The following is an 11,059-nucleotide window of genomic DNA, read 5'->3' as shown; positions in this document are numbered from 1 at the left end:
AATCAGCTGAGGTGTCACATTAGAAATAGGCCGTTTGTTATTTTCTCTTGTCTTCTGCATCCTGGATGGAAGCAGTGGGGCAGCTTTGCTCTCCTTATGTGAGAGCTGAGCCCAAACTGTGGCTGTGCAAATGCCACACATAACATTCTTGCTGTGCTCATTTAATAAAACTATGAATTTAATAAAACTATGAAAAAGAAAGGCCTTTAAAAGTTTTGGATCTTTCTGAGGGCCCAAATATACCTATCTTCAATGTATTAGCTAAATTTTTTCTTTGTATCCATACACATAATAAATAGCATGGCTCTCTCTAAATCCTTTTCTCTGATCTATAAACATGTGTTTGAGAAATTGATAATCCCAAAAACTACTTCAGATTTGTATTTCCCACCATATCTTTCTGAAGTGCAAATTGCTACGCTTTTGACTGAAAGCCATGTTTGGTAATAGCTGCAGAATAATTGTACTAATGGGCATGCTGTCATTTACAAACCTGTAGTCGTAAAAGTAACAGCAAAAGACTATTCATAGAAGACAGCATGTCCTTAGTCATAAAAGACTAAGTTGTATTTTCCTAATGTGGAAGCTAATTTTGGTCTTGATTTGGTGTTTAAAAACTGAATTTCACAGCAGTATTGTAGACCATCTAACATCCTGTTAGTGGAAAAAGTGAGAGTTACTCTGTAGTAGCCATCAGCGATAAGCTGTTGCATCCTGGCATTGGTTTTGTTTCATGCTGCTGCTAGTTTCCTTGTGTTGAAGAGGAAGCTGGGACAGGTGAGAGCTACTACACCTGCTGACAAATGTTTGTGGTTACTGCACAACTTCAGAGAGATGCAAAGTCCTCGAGCACAGGAAATTGGTCAATGGGGAGAACCCAGGTGCATTTATTCACCCTTTGCAGGGCGTTTTGTCTCTGCTGACTCAAGGTGGAACGTGAAGTGCCTGATGTCTCACACCTGTGGCTGTTTGTGTCCTTTTGTTAGTTTTTGTACTGGTGAAATCCAGCCACGTGGTAGACAAAATGCATTAGATGTGTGAGGCAAGGAGAAATTCACCTAGATGTAGTGTAAGGATATTTAGGCTATGCTTTTTCATTCTAATCACTTTCAAGTTGTATTGTTAGCAAGAATTAAAGTTTGCTCCATTTCTGATAAATACTTTGTGTTACTCAGACTGATGCTGTTTTGGTGCAAACTGAGTGGGAAGTGGAAATACTCTCATTTTGTTCTCATGGCAGAAGTGAACCACTCTGATCTCTATGACAGGATAGGATGAAGCCAGATTAGCAACTGAGTTCACTGCATTTCTTTCAGAGAAGTTTCAGCCTTGCTGTGAAGCAATGATTAAGCCACGAGGCTGGTGGCTAATGTGATTTCAGATGTACGGCATGTACAACTGCTCCTCTGCATGGTAGGCAAATTGCTACATCTTGAGTATCTGAATTCAAGGTGAATGGCGATAGGAGGGCTAAATATAACCTTTCCAGTGGCATGTTTTTTATTTCCCAGAGTCTTTCAAAGTGTGAGTAAATTTTTCAGGTGTGCAGTGTAGCTGTGCACATCGAGAAGAGAACATGCAGTGCTCAAAGGGCAGCTGATGAGAGGGGCTTGCCTTGCCTCAGTTGCCTCTTGCTTCCAGAGTTCACCGGGCTCTGGAAACATGTAAACACAGCCCCAGGGTCTGCGTGGCACAGGCAAGGCGTAACTGGCATGTTCGCTCCTTTCCTTTGGCTTTCATCTTCTTACCTCCCAATGCACTGGAGATAGCTTTATTTATGGGTTGAGCGCAGTAATAGATTCAGCTTCAACAAAATCCCTGTGGGCACAGCATGGCTCCCGAGGCTGTACCTGTGTGGTAAAACGGAAGTGGAGTTGCAAATCAGCAGTCAAACCCGTGCTGTCTTTAGTCTAGCTAGTAGGGTGGCAGCGGCAGCGAGGGTACGATTTGTGCCTTCTGTGGACCCTCAGTTTGTATGCTGATGTTGCCCAGCTGTGCTGCTGGCATTGTCATTGCTACTGTTACTTAGGCTGTTGTCATTATAGATAACTAATGATTAACATAGAATTTATAGTCTACCTGCACTATAAGTTTACTTGGCTCTTTTTATGTGTGGTGTAATTAAAAAAAAAAAAAAAGTAGGAAGAGAGGTAGATGTTGTCGAGTGGCGCAATGTGCTGGGCTCTTGGGATTCCCACATTTTGGGGAATCAGTCCTGGGCATGTATAATCACAGCCTTAGCTGTGTGCTAGTATAACGTGACAGACCAAGCACAGAGGGGACTGAGTGGTGCGATTTTGAAAAAAGCATACGAACACCTTTCTGTTTCCTGGATTTTGTGGGTTTGAGTTTATCTTTACGGTTCCTTAGCAACCTTATTTGTTTTCACTAAGTGCTTTCTGGGTTTGACTCTGAGGGTTTCCTTCCCCCACTGGCTAGGTTGCAGCTGGGGAGGGTTGAAGAGAGCATGAAGGGAGGACGGTTAAACATCAGACATACCAGGTGTCACACTGACTGCTGCACCCCCCAGCCAGGGGAAAAAAAGGCTGACCACTGCTTATTCCATATGCTATCAAATATAAGGGGGGTAAGGAAACTAGAGCAGAACTGCGTTGGAGACATTTTCATTATTAAAGAGAGGGAAGTGGAAAATGTTAGCTGTGCATAATATATATAACATAGCCATACATAATACATATAAACATGTGTATTACATGTGGTGCAGATAGTTCTCCCCTGTCTCCAGTGTAATTTATCTCCTCCTTTTGGACTTTGCTAAAGTGCTTCTAGCAGGGCTGACGCATCCCAGATGCAATCCAAAGACATAGCTGAGAAATAGGTCTGTTGTATCAGAAGTCAGGTATATTCCTAAAAATATACAAGGAAAAGAGATGCGAGGCTCCTGAACGTGAAGCCTCTGTAGCCTTCCTAAATGAAAGAGTGTTCAAAGTGAACAATATGGCTAATACTGTACAGGAAAAATAGCTTTGCTCTCATGCATTTATGCAGAAGTTAGCGAGGAGGAGCTGGCAAAGACATTTTGGGAGGACATAGGGTTGCCAGAAGGCTGGGAGTTGATTATCTCAGATACCATGGTAGGGTGGAGGGATCTAAGTGCTATGTGGGCAAAGAAATTAAGATGGGCATCGGGAGAGGAAAAACTTGGAGAAAAGGAGGCTGAGGGGAAACCTTATCACTCTCTACAATTACCTGAAAGGAGGTTGTAGAGAGGTGGGGGTCAACCTCTTCTCGCCAGTTACAAGCGATAGGACAAGAGGAGATGGCCTCAAGTTATGCCAGGGTGGGTTTAGATTGGATATTAGGAAAAAGTTTTTTACCCAAAGGGTTATCAAGCGTTGGAACAGGCTGCCCAGGGAAGTGGTGGAGTCACCATCCCTGGAGGTATTTAAAAGCCGTGTAGACATGGTGCTGAGGGACATGGTTTAGTGATGGTTTTGGCAGTGGTTGATGGTTGGACTCAATGATCTTAAAGGTCCCTTCCAACGTAGGCTATGATTCTAATTTATAGGTGCTCTGGGATTAAGCCCTACCTTAAATAACATAGAAATAATCTACTCAGAGCAATCAGTGAATGCAATAGGTGTGTGCTGATTGAGAAAGGTGTCCCTTTTTCTTTCTTATTTTCTTTGGCATTCTGTCATACTCTGTCTACTTGACACCCCCACCCACCCCCAACCACACCCCCTTATCTCTAAGATAAGCACAAAGCAGTTCAGGGGAAGTAGTTGTCAAGTTTTGAACAAAACTTAACAGAAAGCATGTGTGCTCAATGACTTTCCCCCAAATTCTCATCATGTTTCCCCCTTGATAATCTCATGATCTTTCCTGTGATGCAACACGACACCTATAAAATCTGGATTTCTCACTCTTTCCATGATACCAAAGTACACCCATGTGGTCCTAGCTGTCTTCTGCTTTGATTGCTGCAATTTTCTTCTCTTGACTTCCTTCACTATCGCATCCTCCAAACCAAACCAGACACAGCTGCAGTGACTGGTTTCCTACTGTTTGTCCAGATCATCTCTCTGTGCTGGCAAGAAGTCAGTTTTTGTCCATTATTGCTCATGGCAATTGTTAATCTCTTCTTTCGGCTGTACTAGTGGTCATGATATTGGTCTCCCCCATCTTTCTTGGTTATCTTCTGTACTTTGCACTGACCATTATTTGCTTTATTCCCTGTTCTGTTGATCACTGTAACAAGGCACTTACTGAGAGTGGCTGGACAAACTCAAACAAGGAATCAAGAGCCATGTTCAGGTCAGGAGTCAAACTTCAAAGCCAGAGGCTCAGGAGCCAGAATCAAAAGAGGGAATGGGATGGAGACCTGTCCTGTCAATTACAGCATTAGGCAAGTCAGGCAGGCAGGGAAATCTGCAGGAAAGGCCTAACCAGGCCCACTTCTCCAGCTGTTACCTAAGTGGGAAAATGTGAGCAAGAGCACTGACCTGTTGGTGCCAGGGGAATGGATGCCAGGCTTTGCTCAGCAAACTTGGAAGGAGATTCTTGGTTGATCTGCCAGGGGGTTATGTACATTTGCCTGGTGCTACATAGCCTGCAAACATCTGAGTGATGCACAATAAACCCTTTTGTTTTGTTGTTGGTTTGTTGTTTTTTTTTTTTTTACAGATACAGTGCTGCAATGCAAAGTGAGATGAATTTAAAATCTATCTTTATCTCCCTCTTTCCTAAAATTAACATGAACTCCATGGAGAAGGCAGCACTCAGCATGCGTGCAGTGAAGGGGCCTTCACTTCGGATTGAGCCCTGTGTGATCAATTCTAAGGCTGCTTTAGGTGCTGATGTTATTCCTCTCCTTTTTAAATCTGTAAAATTAAACCACTGAGTGCTGCTGCTGGCCTCTAGGCAGGAGAATTACTGACGCTGCTTTGTGCTCTGGAATTACTGCTGCAACAGTGACTATCTACATTAGCCATAGATAGGCACGCCGGGGCCCGATATCAGCTGTTGCCAAAAGATAGTTTTAAAGCCTCTTCCCTCCCTGCCTGTTTTTCAGATAAAGGCGTATTCCTTGTACTAAGTCAGGGTTTCTGTTTCCCTAATTCAAAAAAGTCCACAAGTAGTTACGTCTTTTCAGTTTTAGTTGCGAGTTACTAACATTTTTCTCCAGTGAAAATTGAGCTCCTTGGCTCAGAAGTTGCTCTCTCCTCTGGGGGAAGGTGAGGAAGGGAACACACAAGTGAGGGGGAAGAAGGGATTCAGGCAAAATATCTCCTCTCTCTCCTGTTGTGTCATGCTTTTGCATGTGACAGAAATTAGTCCCGATGCAACAAAGAAATGTAAGGTATTTAGCGGTGCAAATTGACACCAAACACCTCTAAACAAAGCTGAACTCTCCCGGTTCTCATGAGCAGAGAGCTGTTTGGCACGTTTTCACTGCCAAAAGACGGGCAGTCACATCTGCTCTATCCAGAAGTTTGTATTGGGATGGTTCGCTGCAAAAAGTGCAATGCAGAACTTGCATTCACCTCTCATCACAGCCATTTACTTCTTGTAATTGAAAACAGATTATTCTGAGGAATTAATGAGACCCTCTGAAGTGCACATGCAGTATGCCAATAAACAGTAATAAGCTTTTAATTCATAAGAGGTGATAGATTTCAGCTCCTGTTGGCTTTCTTTACACACGGGAATAATTCCTTGTTCATTAGGGTTATTTGAATGAAATAATAGGCAGGCTTGAAAAGAAGTCTATAGGCACCACTTTTTTTTTTTTCGTTCTTTCTTCTCCTTTCTTCTCTGAACATACCTGAAATACCTCGGGGTTTCTAGGATATTGTAGCACAGAAAGGCAAACAGCTGTGCAACTCAAATGCGCTCAGTAGTTGATGAGTGAGGGATTTCTGGTTGTGTCCAGGATGCTCATCTCTTCAGGGCTGAGCAGAAAGGCTTACTTGAAGGAAGATTCAAAGACCTGGTAACTGCTCAGCATTTTCTTCTCGCTTTCCTTCCAGAGAGAGAGGGGTACCCTCCCTTCCCACCATTACCTTCCTCCAGTTTCTCAAAGGTGGCAGGTCAGACATAATGATATTTCTTAAAAAAAGAACCCACAAACCCAACGCTTTATAGATAACACCATGTGGGGAGTTCAGCAGCAGCACTGACGTAAGGAGTTATGAAGGTGCAGCTGTTTGTGGGACTGGCAACCAGATTAGGGAATCAAACTAGCTTTAAAAGGCAGGGGGTGGAGGGAGAAAAGGGGTGGTGGTTTTGTTTTGAAGCTGGATCCCTTCCCTGATCTGGCTCTCAGCACAGCTGGGTGGTGCACTGCTGCACTGGGGAGGGAGCAAAAGGCTGGGAGCAGGATGGGAGATGTGAGGGAACTCCTGCTGCTTGTATTGCTTCTTACAGTAGTATCTGTAAGGCAGTGGCCGATTTTGAGAATTACTATGTGTTATGGTTTGAGAGACCCATAACAATTTGTTGTCATTTAGACAATCATTCTATCACCCGATGACCCCTCCCCACCTGGGAAAGGGAAATCGGGAAAAACAAGAAAACCCGAGAGCTGAAGTATAAACAGATTTAATAAAATAAGATTAGATAATTAACATTAACAGCACTAAAGAACTGATATTGATCCCGACACCAATACAGAATATGCAAAGATTATACTCAGCCAATTATATCAGTAGGAAGCTGTGCACTCCCAGCAGTGGACAGCTAATGTCGGACACTGCGAGCGCTACAGCTTCAGGAGGAAGGGAAGGCCTCAGGGCTCCAGCACCAGGGCACGAAGTTCTCAGGATGGCAGCCATCAAGGGAGAGAGCGAACTTCACAGCAAACTTTCTAATTTATAATGAGTGTGACGTTGATGGTATGAAATAATCCTGTTGGCCAGCTTGGGTCAAGTGCCCGGGTCTCGCTCCTCCTCATCCCTGCACCTGGCTAGCTCAAAACCACTGAGACCTTGAGACCCACACACCATAGCTGGCTGTAAAGTAAATATTTTCACAAATTCAGACACTGGAGTCTTCTAAAAGTGCAGTTTTCCCAAGCATTAGAAGAGAAATTAGTCCTGTGTCTCTCAAACCAGGACACTATGATTCTGAGTCTGTTCTTAAGGAAACCAACAGGTTTTGGGACCTACATTTGCCAGTAGGCTTCATCACAACTTTCCCTGTTAAGATGACTTTTAACACCACTTTACAGCTGTGACAGTGAAGGTTAACTGACTTCTTTAAAAGGGATTTGCTTTGGGAACAAAGGTAAAATGTGAAAGTTGAGAGTTTCTTGTCCGTGTGGTCTCTGTTGGTGGCTTTCATGTATCTTCCTGTGGCCGGAGTCTGTGCTGTGGTGGAGCTGGAGCAGCTGGCAACAGCACTTGGCCAGAAAGAAGTTGACCTAAGTGGAACCACTCACGATTTGTCATTTTCTTTGCAAAGAAAACCCCTCAGAAATTTTGAGGTTTATCAACAAAGATCAACACCACCCAGCCCTGGTCAGTAGTAAAAGAGACACTAGATCATCTGTTTGCCTTTTAGCAAAACACGAAGAAATCTGTTCAGATTGGTTTTAAGGCAACCTTCAAAACATTCAGGAAACTTCTCCTTTCCGTCAGCAGTAACCTGACAAAACTCCTTATGTGGCTTCTGTTTTAGCTGGAAGGATTTTCTCCACTATGAAGATTTTTAAACATACTTCTTTCCCCTCTGATGCTATGGAGCTATGGCGATGAACAGGACTTTTTGAGCTGTGTTGAATGCTTTTCCTTAATGAACTTGAATAAAAGATTAAGTTGTGCTTGGTCTAGTCTGAGCATGACCAGAAACACTGCATGGTGGTATGTTATGTTTGGAAAGCTAACACTGCATCTGAGCACAAGCCTCAAATCTTTAGAAGACAGATGTAGTTATTTTCTCCAGTTATGAAAAATATTTTAAATTTCATTTAAATTCCATTAGACCTGTGTTGCTATTTTCAGAAGGTAATAGCTGATTAGGTTCTCAGTTACATTTCTTTCAATTCCTGGAAGGAAATCTCTTCTGTGGCTTACGTGGTAAACTGACTGAAGAGTTTAAGTGCAGATAGACAAAGCTGTCCCTGTTAAGGAAAAAGTATAGTTAAAGGAATATTATGAAAAAGTGAAAGGTGAAATGCTTTTTTTTAGCACGTGGGCTGCATAGGACGTGATAAATCTACCCCAGAGATGGTCTCATGCATGAGATTCTGCCAAAGGTAAATCTTCTTCATTTAGAGACTCGTGCTCGTGGCAGGAGATTTATGCTACCTGACTGGTACGCCTGGAGGAAAAGATGTATTAAATGCTAGCAGAGAAGAAGGAAAAAACTTGTCAGAATCTGTGGTTTATTAAAATGGTGCCAGCATTTGGTCAGAGCCAGCTACACTAGCCTTGTAATGGATTCTGGGAGCTGAGTTTACAGGAAAGTTTTGTTGTTCTATTAAAAAGCAGAACAGGATGAACTTTTCAACCTGCTAGGTAAAGAGCTAGTTTCCATGGGCCTAACTCTGTCAGCAAAACAAATCAGTTTTAAGAAAAAACAGGCAAACTATTAAGACATGGCATTAGCGGAGGTGTTTTCGCACAGCAAAAGCCAGATGACTGAAATCAGAAACTTTCTGGTCTTCGAAGTCCCCTCTTGGACATTGAACTAGACATCTGACTTGCAAGACAGGAAAAGGAGAGATAAGAACTTATACTTATTCATATCTGCAGAAACAATTTTGAAACCTGTATGAAAAGTGGGTTTTGCAGGGCAGAAAGAATCATCAATTATAAAATGGAAGTTGGAGCAAGATCTTTAAGACATTTTCCCATATGTCACATAGAGAAAGCTGTCCCCTCCCCACGCACACATAGCTGTGTGGGTCTCCGTGAGTGCACTGCAGTATAAAGTGGCATATCATTCTGACCCGAAGATCATGAATTGTGTTCCATTTGTAAAAGGTCTGAGACCCCATTGAGACTTATTTAAAATAACAAACAAACAAAGCAAGCACAACTTCCGAACTTTATATTTACTTGACACAGTCTGTTTTATAGCGGACTTGTTGGAGAGGTTTATTTATGTATTTATTTATTTATTTATTGTAGGACAGTAATAGCCAGGTTCCTTTGAGAAGGATCCCAGAACCCTGTTGTGCTAGGCATAGGAAAAAACACAGTGCAAAGAAAAAGTCCTCACCAATATATTGAAGTAGCACATGGCTCTTCAGAGACAACATGTCTTTCCTGCATTGCAGTAGCTTCTCCTTAAAAAAGAAAAAACAAAGTGCCTTAAGATCTTATCCTCCAAGGGCTTCTGTTTACTTGCACTCACACAGAAGAGTGTTGAACACAGCCTGCCCTGGAGAACCCTGTTTCTTACTGCTGCTGAGTAAAATTCAAGGGAAACCCTTAATGAGAACAAGCATTCCTGTTTCTTTGTTTGGAGAATCGTTATTCCTCTTTTGCATTTTGCGCTTGCCAAGAAGTGCTTGTGTGATTAAAGGGGTTTATTGTTTTAGATCGATAGTTCGGGTGTGGGATACAAGAATTGCTGGATCCAACTTCCATGGACCAAAAAATCTAAGTGACCTCACTGCCACTCTGGCTCCCTGCTGAGGGAGAGATCTTAGTGGGATCACTAAGGATTAGCAGTTGTACCAATCAAGATATCTATGAGATGAAAAGATATCTATGAGATGAATGCTTGTAAGTGACACAAACCTTCCCTTCCAGACAAAACACACTGAGGTTTCATAGTCAGTCTGTGATGAGGAAAATGGAAGTTCTGGGAATTGTAACATTTGCAAACCCTGTGTTGTTCCAAATCAGAACAAAGAGCCAAAGCTTCCCATTGAATGAAAACTCTGGGCATAGGAGAAAGTTGATTCATGACCATGGAAACATTTCATATCTTTATATTCAGTATAACATGTTGATAATGCAAACACCAATGCTAATGTTTCATAAGTTAAAAAAAAAAAAAGAAATTCAGTTCAGTGGAAGTACAGTGCTTTACTCTGACATTTTTACTTCTACCCATTTCAAATTTTCACCCATGTCACAAGACCAAAGGAACAACCACGCTCAATTCACATTAAGAGTTTTTTTCATGTGAGGAGGGGACATGATTTAGAGTGACTTTCCAAAAGTAAGACTCACCCCTTACGTGCTGGATGGGTTGTCTATGCAATTTCCCCAAATATGGGAAAATAAAATACAGTGTCTGTGGTAGCAGGGAACTGCATTTGTGCTTCACCCTGGAAGTTGAAAATGAGTATAAGTGTCCTGTTCCAGGCGCTTTGGAAAAGAGCATGAGAATGGGGAGAAGCTCAACAGAGCTTTATTTCAATACCTCTCCCATTGTTTCCAAGTACAAGGATAAAGTTCTTGAGCTGGAGATAATCTTCAGTTTGTTATATTTTGTTGTTACTGCATCTTTCTTTTATGGCTTTTCCTATTGGTTTGTTAAGTATATCATTTTGGCATCTTAAACACTTTGTATTGATTAGTTCCATAATTTAGTTTTGTTGAATGAAATAGTAATTGTTGAGTTAAACTTGAGGCTTGATCATATTCTTGGATGTCCCTTAGGTCTTTTATTTGAGAGCTAGCACATTAACATTTTCCTTCCCGTCTCATGCCAGTGATGATTTTACTGGCCTCAGTTTCCTTACTGATTTCTTTCCCAAGCTAGAGTCCTGATCAACTTAAATGCTTGTCATGCAGAAGCTGTATCATATGGCTAATTTGTCCTCTTTGTACTTTTTCTAGTTCTGTTATATTCTTTCTGAGAACAGACTTGTATGTAGTATCAAAGGTATTGCTGCATGACTAATTCTGACATATGCAACACTTACTTTTTAAATTTTCTCTTCTTAATAATGATTAATGTTCTATGTGCCTGTTAGACATTATTGTTTAGGGAGCTATTGCTGCCAAATGAGGAGCTAAAATACGTCCAAGATCTCTCCTCTGTAATGAACTTTCTGATGATAATAACATTCTAGAGACCATTATTTTATGTACCTAGAGAAGGGGTTTTTCACATTTATGTTTCTCAGTATTGACTT

Source organism: Vanellus vanellus, assembly GCF_965231255.1.
Source record: "Vanellus vanellus genome assembly, chromosome: 3".
Lineage (NCBI taxonomy): Eukaryota > Metazoa > Chordata > Aves > Charadriiformes > Charadriidae > Vanellus > Vanellus vanellus.
Note: the sequence above shows the minus strand (reverse complement) of the source record.